Genomic DNA, 12,368 nt, shown 5'->3' on the forward strand with positions numbered 1-12,368 from the left:
ATAGAGAACTTTTGGTAATATCGCCATTTTGATAATGTTACTTCTGCCTATCCATGAACAGGGTATATTTTTCCATCTTCTAAGATCTTCTTCTACTTCTCTTTTTAGGGTTCTGTAGTTTTCATTGTATAAATCTTTCACCTCTTTTGTTAGGTTGATTACCAAGTATTTTATTTTTTTGGAGGATATTGTGAATGGAGTGTTTTTCCTCATTTCCGTTTCAGAAGTTTTGTCACTGATATACAGAAATGCCTTTGATTTATGCGTGTTGATTTTATATCCTGCCACTTTGCTGAATTCATTTATTAGTTCTAGTAGTTTCTTTGTAGACCCTTTTGGGTCTTCTAAGTATAGAATCATGTCATCTGCAAATAGTGATAATTTAAGTTCTTCTTTTCCTATTTTTATGCCTTTAATTTCTTTCATCTGTCTAATTGCTCTGGCCAGTGTTTCGAGAACTATATTGAATAGAAGTGGTGATAGAGGGCATCCCTGTCTTGTTCCAGATTTTAGAGGGAATGCCTTCAACTTTTGTCCATTCAGAATGATGCTAGCCTGAGGCTTAGCATAGATAGCTTTTACAATGTCAAGGTACGTTCCTTTTATCCCTAGTTTTTCAAGTGTTTTGAACATAAAGGGATGCTGTACTTTGTCGAATGCTTTCTCTGCGTCTATTGAGATGATCATATGGTTCTTATCTTTAAGTCTATTGATGTGGTGAATAACATTTATTGATTTCCGTATATTGAACCAGCCTTGTATACCAGGGATGAATCCTACTTGATCATGGTGCACAATTTTTTTGATGTGTTTTTGTATTCGATTCGCCAGAATTTTATTGAGGATTTTTGCATCCAGGTTCATTAGAGATATTGGTCTGTAGTTTTCTTTCTTTGAGGTGTCTTTGTCTGGTTTCGGAATCAGGGTGATGTTGGCCTCATAGAATGAATTTGGAAGAGCTCCCTCTTTTTCTATTTCCTGAAATAACTTGAAAAGTATTGGTATTAATTCTTCTTTAAAGGTTTTGTAAAACTCCGCTGTATACCCATCCGGTCCTGGGCTTTTCTTGGTTGGTAGTCTTTTGATGGCTTCTTCAATTTCATCCATTGATATTGGTCTGTTCAAATTGTGTGTATCCTCCTGACTCAGTCTGGGCAAATCATATGACTTAAGAAATTTATGGATGTCTTCACTATCTTCTATTTTATTGGAATATAGGTTTTCAAAATAATTTCTAATTGTCTTCTGTATTTCTGTAGCATCTGTTGTGATATTGCCTTTTTCATCCCATATGTTAGTAATTTGAGTTCTCTCTCTTCTTCTCTTTGTTAGCATGGCTAAAGGTCTGTTGATCTTATTTATTTTTTCAAAGAACCAACTTTTAGTTTTGTTAATTTTTTCAATAGTTTCTTTTGTTTCAATTTCATTAATTTCTGCTCTGATTTTAATTATTTCTTGCCTTCTGCTACATTTGCTGTTGTTTTGCTCTTCCTTTTCTAGGGCTTTGAGATGAAGTGTGAGCTCATTTATTTGTTGGTTTTTTCTTTTTTTGAGGAATGACCACCAGGCAATGAATTTTCCTCTTAAAACTGCTTTCATTGTGTCCCATAGATTCCGATATGTTGTGTCTGTATTTTCATTTATCTCTAAGAATTTTTTGATTTCCTCCTTTATGTCTTCTGTAACCCATTGATCATTCAGTAACATATTGTTCATTTTCCATGTGATGTAGGATTTTTCCTTCCTTCTTTTATCATTGATTTCCAGTTTCATTCCATTATGATCAGATAAAATGCATGGTATTATCTCCACCCCTTTATATTTACTAAGGGTTGCCCTGTGGCATAATATATGGTCTATTTTTGAGAAGGATCCATGTGCTGCTGAGAAAAAAGTATATCCATTTGATGATGGTTGATATATTCTATATATGTCAGTTAAGTCTAGGTTATTGATTGTGGTATTGAGTTCTATAGTTTCCTTATTCAACTTTTGTTTGGAGGATCTGTCCAATGGTGATAGAGGTGTGTTGAAGTCACCCATAATTATTGTGTTGTGGTCTATTTGATTCTTGAACTTGAGGAGAATTTGTTTTATGAATGTCGCAGCACCATTATTTGGTGCATAAATATTGATAATTGTTATGTCTTGTTGGTGAATGGTTCCTTTCAACTGTATATAATGTCCTTCTTTATCCCTTTTGATTAACTTAGTCTTGAAGTCGATTTTATTCGATATGAGGATGGCCACCCCTACTTGCTTACGAGGACCGTGTGCGTGGTATATTTTTTCCCATCCTTTCACCTTCAGCCTGTGTATGTCTTTTCCAATCAGATGTGTCTCCTGGATGCAGCATATTGTTGGATTTGTTTTTTTAATCCATGATATCAGCCTATGTCGCTTTATTGGAGAGTTTAAGCCATTAACATTCAGAGTTACTATTGATATATGGTTTGTACTTCCATCCATGTTTGATTATTTATCTTTTTTTTAAAAAAAATTTAATTTGTTTCTCCATGATTATTTTTCCCCTCGCCCTCTGTCTTTACCGAGGCACTTCCCTCTGATGGTTTTGGTTATTGTTTTTCATTTCTTCCTCGTGTAGTGTTTTGCTCAAAATGCTTTGCAATGCTGGTTTTCTGGCTGCAAATTCTTTTAACTTTTGTTTATCATGAAAGATTTTTATTTCGTTGTCATATCTGAAGCTTAATTTTGCTGGATACAGAATTCTTGGTTGGCATCCATTGTCTTTCAGTGTTTGAAATACATTGTTCCATGACCTTCTTGCTTTCAGTGTCTGTGATGAAAAATCCGTTGTTAACCTTATTGGTTTACCCCTGAATGTAATCTGTCTCCTTTCTCTTGTAGCTTTTAATATTTTCTCTTTGTTCTGTATATTGGATATCTTCATAACAATGTGTCTTGGCATTGGTCTACTGTGATTTTGTGTGCTCGGTGTCCTGTATGCATCTTCAATTTGTATATCTGTTTCCTTTTTTATTTCTGGAAAGTTTTCTGTAATTATTTCATTCAGCAGGTTACTCATTCCCTTGGTTTGAATCTCTGTACCTTCTTCTATCCCGATGACTCGTAAGTTTGGTTTTTTTATGTTATCCCATAACTCTTGGATGTTTTTCTCATGATTTTTTACCAGCCTTTCTGAGTTGGCTAGACTCTTTTCAAGATGAAATATTTTGTCTTCATTATCTGACATTCTGGCTTCTACTTGCTCCACTCTGTTAGTGATACTCTCAATTGAGTTTTTAATTTGGTTTATAGTTTCCTTTATTTCTAAGATTGTGGTTTGATTCTTTTTTATAATCTCTATCTCCTGATAAAGGTGCTTAACTTCTTTTATCTGTTTATGTAGTTCATTTTCAATGTGTTCTTTCGCTGCTTGAATTTGCTGTCTCGTATCCTCTTTAAGGTTCCATTCCATCTGTCTAAGGTGTTCCTTGAGTTCTTTATATGACCATTTTTCTGATGACTCTAGGTCCTCCTGAATATTTAGGCTGTCCTGCATTGTTTGTACTCCTTTTCTTCCTTGCTTTTTGAAGCTGCTCATGTTACTTCTTGTTCTGTTTGACTGCTGAGTTACTGTTTACTCCTATAAATTTATTTGATGCTTGGGAGGAAAGGTATTAGAAGGGAAGGGAAAAAGTCACTAAAGAGAATGAGAGTAAGCAGGTAGAATTCAAGGAAGGGGGGGTAAGATAATTGAAAAGAAATGAAAAGACAAAAGAAGAAAAAAATAGGAAATAAAAAAAGAAAAAAACATTTTTTTTAAATAATAAAAAAAATTAAAATTGGAAGAAAAAAAATTGTAAAAAAAATTAAAAAAACAAGAAAGAAAAATGAAAATGAAAGAAAACCCGAAATCAAAATTAAAAAAAAAAAAGAAGAAAAAAAAAAAACTAATAAATGCAGTCTTAGAGTTTGATTAACTTATCTTCCAGTAGGTGGCGCTGTGACCACCAGGCCAAGTTTCTCCTATCAATACGCGGAAACCAATCACTGTGTAGCAGCTCCTCCTCCCAGACTGGGCGAGTCTCCAAGCCTGGGTGCCTAGGGCGTCCTCTTCTGTCTAGTCACTTCCCCACTTTTCCTCTAGCCAGGCCCCTCTCACGGGTGCCGCTCACCACAATACTGGGTACACGCCAGGTCTGCTGCTCCCGGGAGCCCATTTGTCATGAATGACTGGGCACACTCTTCCAGTTTGCCAATCCCTCAGACCCTAAGTTTGTAGAGCTTGGGGCTGAGAATCCTCAGCGAATTTTAGTGCCCCTCCGGTAGCCACACCCCCGGTAGCCACACCCCCGGTAGCTGGTGCAAGAGACCTCAGCTGTCAGCACTGGTGGGAGCGGTAGTCCCGCGCTGCGGGTCCTGCGCCACCTCTAATTCCCTGGGTCTGGCTACCGTGCTCACGGGAGAGCTGGGAGAGGCCCTTACAGGAGAGCTGGGATTGGCCCTTAAGGTTTCCCCGATGTGTGGAGAGGGAAGGCTAGCGAATTACACACCTGTAGCCGCAGGTTTCGATGAAGTTATCTCCTCCGCCGCAGTCTGATGATGTCAGTTGTCTGCCATGGTGGTATCTCTTGCAAATGGCGACAGTTCATTTCCCTTTGCTGGGTGACCAATGCAACGGGTGGGTCCTTACTGTCTCTCTCAAGCCCCGTTTCAAACCTGTGGCCACTACCTATGAAGGCTCGGTTGGCATTTACCTCTATAGGATCAGAAGGGCTGACCAGTTGTTTCAGCCGGATGGATTAGTGCTGAGTCACAGCTGTTTGTCTGCGGGAAGCAGGCGAACGGGAGCTTGAATTCAGCCGATCCGGGTTCAGTGTGTGTTCTGAGAGGCCCAGACTGCTCGTCCCAGATCCACGTCAGCTCAGCATTGCCTAGTGATCCTGAGCAAACAGAATTAGGCTGTTTACGACTCCCTATGCCTGCACAGCTGAAGAGGTCAGAGACTTGATCTCTCCGCGCCCGCCGCCATGTTGGAATCCGTGTCTTCTTTTCTTGCAGTGTGGATATGAGGCATTACAGTTTCTACCCTATAATCTTGTAGTGTCTGTGCAGATTATCTGTACTTAACCTTGTGTTGGGCTTCCAGACCCTGCCGGTGTCCCCTGATGGATGCTACTACAACTAAAGGTGGTGGCAGCAATGGCAGGAGGTAACTTGAGATAGCAGCGGGGTTATCCTAAGATGAATGCAACCACTTTTAGAGCTGGGGCTAAAAGGGTGGGCCTTATAATGGCTTTGGGATGCCTGTTCTGGGATGCAGCTGCTTCTCGGCCCTGTCTATTGTGACAAAGTGGAGGCTACTGTGTGGAGACAAATAGAGAAAGTTTCTTCTCTTCCACTTTCAGTTCCTTTCAGTTTCTATACTTTCTGTAGTTTGCTGCCCCATTTTAAAAAGCTGACCCTGAAGAAGATATTAAGTCCAAGGAAGTCTGACCCAAGCTGAGACTAGATGATGCCTAAATGGGCTGAGCTGTTTGGTCTGGAGTCAACAAGAGGGAGCCCAAAGATTGTGTTTTATCTAGAAAACAGCAGAAAGGAGCATTATCTGCCCCTCCCCCAACAAAACACAAAGCTGAATTGCAATTTCATAAATATTTATCACATAATATTAAGTAAAAGACAGGGTTCTGGGTACCACTAGGCAGAACTCAGAGAACTGTTGAATAACAACAAAGTAACCAGTGGACAGGCTACTCCGGAGCTCACAGTCAACTGTCCTGGTTTGCTTGAGACTGAAAGGGTTCTCAGGACATGGGATTTTTAGAGCTAAAATTTATTTAGTCTCTCATAAATGATGATGAATTGATTACCCTACTTATCAGACAACTCAGCTTCAATTTCTATGATTTTTAACCCCAAATTTCTGCTGGATTATAATAATATGTAATATTTAGAGTAAATTATTAGACCTGTAGATACTTGCTTTTTGCTTCACAGAGATATACTGGAAAAAATTTTACTCTTTTGGAAACTGTTTCTACTGATTTACTTTTCTAGTTGTATTGAATTAACCATAATTAATCTCTGAGCCCTATTTTATAAAATAAAAATAACTATCATGAAGATCTGCTGTGAGGAATAAGTGAAATAATGTGCTGATTATTTTTTTACAGTACTGTGCAGATGAGATATTAATTATCTACACACATTTTGCTGTAGCAACAATAGAATAATAGAAAACAAAAAAATCATTTTCCATTCTCTCATAATGAAGTTTCCTCTCAATATGCTTTGTAATTTAACCGAATTAAAAATATTTGAAGATACAATGGAGCACAAAATATTATTGTACTGCCATCTTTGGGGCATATTTTGAACTACACTTTTGTGTAATTGAAGTAAATTGTTTTTCAAAGGCAATGAGGTTATGTTTTAAATGTATCAGCAATGGTTATTACGGCTATTGGTGTAGAGTCTGAAGGTCTCATTAAAAAGCTCCTAGATCAATAAATCACAAGGAATTGAGTCAACAATGACTAACACCTGTCACAGAGCTCTCCTTATGGATGAGGCTGGTTCCTGGAATGATTAACTGTTAAAGCTGGAAGGGACATTAGAAGTCAGTTCTTGCAGATGGCTTCCTGTCTGCTTCCCCTGAGGGGAATTCAACCTGGGGATTTAGTAACAGGAAGAGTAGCAGATTTCAGCTCTGGGAGCTGCCTGGGAAGAGGGGATAGGCAATGTCTGGCATAAAGGAGAGACACCAGACATCCAGGCTCTACATACAAACATTGTCTATATATCCTTGTGTGAATGAGTGAAAACATGAAACTTGTGACATAGCTCATTTCTTTATGATCCTGGGCTCTGTCTGATGAAGACAGAAATCAGAAAAGCAACCTTCAAGTACACCATCCTGGGAATATGAGTGTGTCTAGTACCTCTTTACCTAATAATGCACAGTGGGATGGGGAAGAGATATTCAGAAGACTGGAATGGAGGAAACCCCTTTAAAAGACTCTCTGGCTTCCTTAGGCTGCATAAACTATGGTTCCTAAGTAAGCTAAGCAGTTATTTTACTGGAGAATTTAGGCAAGAGAATCAAAGCTGTACTGAATTAAGAGTGTGTGTTAGGAAGGAAGAGAAGGAAAGAGGGAATACAAAAGTCAAGAGTTGTGCTTCTGGGGCTCAAGTGGTAGCGCGCTCACCTGGCATGCGTGTGGCCTGGGTTCGATCCTCAGCACCACCTACAAACAAAGATGTTGTGTCCGCTGAAAACTAAAAAATAAATATTAAAAAAATTCTTTCTCTCTCTCTCAAAAAAAAAAAGAGTTGTGCTTCTGTTTAGGTAACTCAATCTTTTGCACTACTTCAATTGACATTTAAAACTTGACAATGAGTTTTGCTTGGACAAACTTCTGAATATTATTCTGGGCCCATCTGTGTCCTTCCTTATAAAAATCCAGTTTTTAGCTATATTCATTTAGCAGGAACCCCCGTCCTTGATCTCTGATCATTCTTAATATCTGATCAAGGTCTTTATCCTCTGTCATCCTCTTCCTGCCCCAAGATGTCTGATCACCCTGGCTATCTTCAGCAAGAATTCTGTAAGGTTGGATAAACCAGAATACTCCTTCCCCCCTAAGATTTCCTCTTAGCAATTTTCTCTGCACTGATCCCTACCCTGCTCCTTGGCTATAAGTTCCCATTTACTCTTGCTGTGTTAGGAATTGGGCCCAATCTCTCTTGTCTACAGCAGAATCCCATTGCAGAGGTCCTTGTACATATCTCAAGAGCCCTGAATAAAGTGAGCCTTGTATGCTTAAGCAAGTATATTGAGCAATTTGTTCTTTAATAAACTTTGGGGGATGTGGCTGCCTTTCCTCCACAACTCTCACCTCCTTCCTAATCCATTTATGGTCCTCTCTTTACAGTCCCTTTCTTCAAGCCGTATCAGTCTGCCCTCAAGATAAAGGTCCCCAGATTCAGCCCTTTCTTGTTTCCAAACCTTGGTCTAAGCTTCCGGCTGTGGGTCAGTTGAGTCTTCCTCTGCTGAGGACTTAAATATTATGCAAGGAGAAGGAAGCATCGTTCATTATCCTGCAGGAAAGGGTCCAAGAGTAACTCTTTGGGACCAGTTTGATTGGAAGCTTGGTAACAGGATTTAATACATTCCAAAGATTTGGCTATGTGAGGGAATGTGTATTCTTTCTATGAATATAATCTGGATCCTATGACTAGTCTAGAGACACTTTGTTCTTGGCCTGATTTATATTACAAAGAAGTTCCCTCCTGCCTGGGGAATGCCTTTCACAGCCTGACAGTTTCCTTTGGAACACTATAGGCAAGGGCTACAGATTATCCTGCAGGCAAACACCATTTAGGTCCCAAGAGCAAAAGCCCCTGAGATGTAGTAGTCCCTGAGTGGGTTCCATCCTGTACTGCAGCAGAAAGATCAGCAACCTTTTAGATATTGCATTAAATTTTTGAGCTATGGCTTAATGTGGTATGTCTGGAGTAGATAAGTGGCTTCTGAAAGCCTTCTTTAGAAATATTTTTTCTCACACCCACTAAAATTTTAATTGCCAACCAGAAAAGATTAACAATGTAAATTATTGGCAAAGATGTGGAGCTATGGGAATGCTTTTACATTGCTGTTTGGAGAATAAGATGGGTAAAACCTGGCTATTTCCAATTAAGTTAAACGTACACCTAATTTATGATCCACTTTTAGGTATATAATCCAGAGAAATGAATGCATATGTCCACAAAAAGCTCATACATGAATGTTCACAGCAATTTTATTTCACAAAAGCAAGCAACTGGAAACTATTCAAGTATCCACCAACTAGATGATGGATAAAGAAACAGTGGTATTTTTATATAATGGATTTCTCAGCATTAAGAACAAACTACAGAGACATGAAACAACATGGATGACTCTTGAAAATTTTGTACTACTTTTAAAAAAAAGTTATACACAAGAGGAGTACATAGGGTATGATCCAATTTACATAAAGTTAAAGAACAGGCAAAATTTAATCTATGGGCACAGAAATCACAAATTTGGTTAACTTTTAGGGGTATGTTGAAGAATACAGACTTTAAAAAGAGCATGAGGGGAACTTCGTAGGCTGGTATCACATAAATATATTTTTTTAATTTGGATCTAATGGTGATCTCACATTAAGGTTTACAAATGTGCAAAAAGATAATACACATAAGGTTTGTACATTTTTCTTTTATGTAAATTATGGCTCAGTATGGTACCATTAAAATCTCCTTTCCTCTCTTTCAACCCCTCCAATTAGAATTCCATTTGGGTTTCCTAGCTCTTCTTTTTATATCATCTCAGTGGAGTTAGGTCAACTGGGAGCACATTAGCTTTAGGAAGCAGGAGGGAGGGAGGAAAATTCCAAAGGCAGCCGCCTCCACTTTGTAACTCTACTCAGGAGTCAAGTGGTGGCAACTGCTTCAAATGTCACAGAAGAACATCTCCACCTACTCCTTGCCTGTGCCCGGATGGATGTGGCTGGAGAAAAAACACAGCTGTGCTAACTTAGTCTCACATTACATTTATCCCCTCAAATCTCAAGTGGGCCCTCTGCACGTCCTTGCAATTCTATTATATTTCATGAGTAAATTTACTCTTCTACTTCTTAAAATTTTTCATACCTTAACCCCTCTCTCTTCAAAGCAACAGCACCCTCTTAGCTGACACCTTGTTTCGTATTTCGTTAAGAAAACCGAGGCCAATTGCCTCCTCTTCCCACCATGGAGTCCCTCAGGTCCTCTGCATGCTAGCTCACCCACTGCCTCTGCTCCTGGTTTGGTGCCTCAGTGGTTCTCAGCCCTGGCTTTGTGTAGAGCTTTTAAAACGCTGATGCTCAAATCTGTTCTCAGAAATTCTGAATTATTTAATCTGAATGGAACATCATTTTTCCCTTTCTATTCATTCTTTTTTAATTCAAAGGGGTCCTAATATACAGGTAGAAGTTAGAACCAGGAATTTAGAAGGTCTAAGTGCCTGTCTAAGCACAGTCCCCACTTCCAGAGTGATACTCTTCTCTCTCATCGTCTCAAAACATTGTTCTGCCAGTGCTTTGCCGTCTTTCCTGCATTGTCAGTGTTTCTCTTGTTACTAGACTGGTCCTATCAGCATTCATACATGTCTAACATCTTGTCTTAAAAATGCCCCTTCCTTGACTCCAACTTTCCCCTCATCTGCTCCCTTTAGAGCAAAACTTCTTCAAGTAGTTGTCCACACTGGCTATCTCCACCCTACAATCTCCAATTTTCCCATTAATCTATTTTTGTCTCTACCATTCAATGTTGAAATCATCAACGTCCCACATGTTGGCAAACCCAGTGACCCCATTTTAAGTTTTGATTTACTCCAACATGTAATATAATTGGGTTTTCTTGAACCCTATCACTAAGCGAGGACATCATCATCTTCTTTCATCCTTACTTGTGCTCCTTCTCAGACTTCTTTGTGTACCTCCTCCTCTGTTACCCAAGCTGTAAGCCCCAGATGATCCCTTGGCTCAGTCTTTGTCCCTAACCTTCTCTAGCCATGTTTTTTTTTTTAAGGACAATCTCATCCAGTTCCTTATGTGGGTGGCTCATACATGTGTCCTGAACTCTTGTCTCTTTTCTAAGTGCTGGGCTTATGTGCTTCAAAAATATTACTTTCACACAAATCCTTATCTTAGGATCTGCTTCTATGAAATTCAACCTAAGACACTGGGTACAAAAAGAATTCTAGAAAACCGACTCCAAAGATGGGATTATTCACCTGACAGATGGTAGTCAGGCCCCAGCCCTGTCAGTAGGTGGAGCACTGTACTCTGGCACACTGTGGCAGAGTGATTGCTGACGCACATCTATGGCGAATTTGAACAGGATGCAAAGAAGCAGATGCACTGGCTTTGGCATGGGAGAACTAGCAATTAGAAGGATTTTGGAACAAGGTAGTCATTGATGAGGGAAAATAACAGGCTCATGGCAATCAATGGATAATTGAGAGCAAACTGTGAGAGTCAGTGGGCCTCTTGGGAAGAACTTAAAGGGAACATTGTTTTCTGTAGCTGCAGGGCAGGCAGACATGCACCTGAGGAGCAGACATGAGACTTAATTGTGAGAGTGACAGAGTTTCACAGCAGGCTGAAGAATTCTCAACACCAGAGTTGGGGCCCAAGTAAAGATGGAGAGCTAGAAAGGGAATTTCTGGGTATTTTTACTTGAGCATCTTAAATCAGATTCTGTTAGAACCACTTGCCTGCAGATATGGCCCCCTTCCACCCTGTGGAAGACAGAAACCCCACTTCCCTTTTCAAAGGCAATACAGACACTTCAAAAGAGACTTGAGTCTTAGAAAATAGGCTGTCTTCTCAGTTTCTATCTCTACTATATTTTCTGGCTGCCAGACCAATAACTAGACTCTGATCTTCAATAATCATTTGCTAGACTTTTGAGGGAAGATACAGATTAATTATACACCAATGAGTTGACTCACATGTGCTATCAGAAATCAGAAAAGTATGACTAGGTGTGGATGCTAAGGATCGTGAATCAAGGAATGCAAATATAAAGCTGAATATGGGAACACTTTTCTATAACACAGGATTTAATACTTTTGTAACAGCTGTGGAAAACAGTTCTAATATGCTGTTATTATGACACTTGGAAGCTTGAAAAAATGATGGGCCATGCTACATACAGTTAGGAAACCAGAACTCCAGGGAAGAGCGTATAGAAGTGAGCATGTTTGAAAGGATTTACTATGACATTGGAAAACCCATCCTGGCCCTGTTTCTTGGGAGGATAGAGAGGACACTTTATTTTCCAGGACAATAAACAGGCCTACTAGTGAGTAGAAGCTCAGCAGCATCCATCCGCAGTAGCACAGGATTTATTTGGCTCCTAATAATAGTGGAGATGGCAGTCCTGGATTAGTTGTTAAGGCCTAACCATCTGAAGCAAGGTGGGCAGAATTACTGTAATGGGCAGCAATATCAGAATGGCGTCAGGAGAGGCAGACCTGCAGGATCTTTGCAGATAGCTAATAAAGGTAATCATGTTAATCCCAGGGGGTAAGATAAGTGGACAGTGCATTATGCAAAATGTAATTTGAAGAGATTAAAAATAGATGAGGAGAAGCTGACATCACAATCTCTTACCCAGTTTCTAGACCTGAGCCAGTTATCAGACCCAGAACTCCAACAATGATGGTCCCTGCTAGACTTTCAAAGTTTATACGGTAGTGATCCCCACCCCAACAAGTTCTTCCCCAAAGGATCCTATGGCTATCTACTCAGGAAACAAATGGGGAAGAGGGAGTTCCTGGATCTTTCAAGGGTAAGGACTTTGGATACAAGTTCTGGGCTAACACTGATATC

This window comes from Ictidomys tridecemlineatus, chromosome 1 (genome assembly GCF_052094955.1).
Source record: "Ictidomys tridecemlineatus isolate mIctTri1 chromosome 1, mIctTri1.hap1, whole genome shotgun sequence".
In the NCBI taxonomy this organism is placed as follows: Eukaryota; Metazoa; Chordata; class Mammalia; order Rodentia; family Sciuridae; genus Ictidomys; species Ictidomys tridecemlineatus.